The sequence below is a fragment of the Cucurbita maxima genome, unplaced genomic scaffold, assembly GCF_002738345.1.
Source record: "Cucurbita maxima cultivar Rimu unplaced genomic scaffold, Cmax_1.0 Cma_Scf00013, whole genome shotgun sequence".
NCBI classification, from domain to species: Eukaryota; Viridiplantae; Streptophyta; class Magnoliopsida; order Cucurbitales; family Cucurbitaceae; genus Cucurbita; species Cucurbita maxima.
In genome coordinates, this window is record NW_019272029.1 from 402,973 (window position 1) to 405,506 (window position 2,534).

A 2,534-nucleotide genomic window follows, 5' to 3' on the forward strand; every position below is an offset into this window, starting at 1 on the left:
TCACAATACCATGTTAAATGATACTAGCTCTCTACAATGATATGACATTGTCCACTTCTTATGACTTTGCTTTCGGCTTCCCCAAAATGTCTCATACCAATGGAGATGTATTCATTAATTATAAATTTATGATCATTTCTTAAATTAGCGATGTGAGACCTTCATCCAACACATGAAAGATCCGAACTCGTAAATGGATATAAAAAGACATTGCTGCCAAAGTGAGTTTAGTTCGGTGATAATTAACATATTTTGAGGTTGGAGATTCATATTACAATTATTGAACTAAATTATTTCACTCCTTAATTATATAATATATAATATTATATAACATATTAGGTATACAATATGCTATTTATGTTACACTTAAAAGAGGCAAAAATAAATAAATAAATAAAATAAAATAAAGGAATTGTTTTGGTAATTTATCCAATTTTGAATATAAATTATTAGATTTAAAAATAATAATACATTGGGGAAATCAAAACATGTCGAAGAACTAAACTGTGTGAGGATGGAAGAAGGGGGCGGCACCTAGATTGAAGAGACTAATTAAAACTTAATTTAATATTATTTTAATTTTAATTTTAATTAAATATTATTTATATTTTATATTTTAATTTATTGAAATTATCAAATCAATAATGGCAGAAGGGAATGGAATGTGACAGATGCAATGCCTCCCCTACTAACATGCCATATTTTTCACTAATTCCCTTCTTTAATTTTTTTTTCTTTATTATTCCAAATAAAATCATTTTTTAATTGTATTTATTTATTTATTTATTTATAAATGCCACCCTCTACTTCATCCAAATTGTTTTTCCCACCCACTTATTTATTATTATTATTGTGTTAACAAATGTGGCAGTTCATTGATTTATACTCGAGATAATTAAAATAATTTAGTATACGTGGCACACATAGAGTAAGCCACGTATTTTCTTGAAGTTAATAATTAAAATATAATATAAGGGTTAGGATTAGAAATTTGTAAAACATTGGGATAATTTATTTTATAATTATATTATAAAGTACGAAATATGGTTCATATTTTTTCTTTCTTCTAAAAAAAGCATTTTTATGTTTTTTAACATATTAAATTGAATATTATTGAGGTTTTTTCAATAAATGATATTTAATTAAAACATTAGAAGTTAGTAAAAGAAAGAAAAAAACATGTTTGACCAAAGTTTTTAATGTCTTATATTGACACAAGTCCCATGTTCTTAAAGTGAATATAATTGCATATCTTGGTACCAATCATAGTTACAAAGATCATAGATCACAAAATATCTAAACACATGAAAGAAAATATTCCCACCTTTAATTAATTAAGTCCTTACTAATTTTCATTTAAACCCCCAAAAAAAAAATTAATTTAAATTTTAAAATTAAGAAAAAAAAATTAATTTATGCCCTTATAGATTCTTCATGATTTCTTTTGTTTTTTTTTTTCTTTGTAATTATCTTAATTATATATATATATATATATTCCCAAGAATTCTCATGGTATATTTTAATTAATTCTTGTATTTTATTTTAATTAATTCATTCAAAATTTGAATTGGAGTAATTATTAAGTTTGCTTATTGTTACAATGTTTGTGGAATTGCATAAGTTTGATTTCTTTGTGACATATAATGGAGGCATATATTTTCTCTAATAATAAATAAATAAATAAATAATGGTTGTTTTGGAACATAGCATTGGACATAGGAAAAGTCCAAAATACCCCTTATTACCTAGGACTTCATGAGAAAGGTGTTTTTGGTTTAGACATATTGATAGTTAAACGTACTTAGCTTGGAGTAATTTTATATCGTGTAACTTCATATAATATTTTAAGGAATTTTGTGAATTAGAACAAAACATGTTAAAAAGACAAATAGGATATGTGGTCATCTTGTAGAGGATGCAGGAGAATGTTGAGACCATCAAGTATTGAATCTAGATTCCAAATTTTGGTTCGAGTATTGGACATATGATATTACTGTTAAGAATGTACCGAACATTTTATCTTAAAAATTAGGAATTGAATTAAGACTTAAAATAAAAAAAAAAATTCAAAATCTAATGGGTCCTTTTTATAATCATGAAGTGAACCTAGCCTCTTATGTTCATTTAATAAATTGATTCTAATTAATAATTAGCTTTACCAAAAGGGCTTTCACTAATTAATCTTAAACCAAAACAGTATTAAAATGAAGTGATTAGGCAAACTATTAGAACATGATTATTAATTATTCGCCTAATCTTAATTATCCCACTAATTAATTTGGTATGAAAAGGGTATTTTGGTCCAACTAATAATACATTTGGTAATTATTTTGAAAAATCCACCTGACATATATTCCAAACAATATTTTAATATTTAATTTGCAATTTAAATACAAATATTATCATTTATATTTTTATGAACAGAAAGTACACCTTATTGATATAGATAGTAACTATCAATTTCTCTCGGTTTTTATCGGTCATACTTACATTATCAATTTAAAATATTTGATACAACAATTAATTTTTATTAA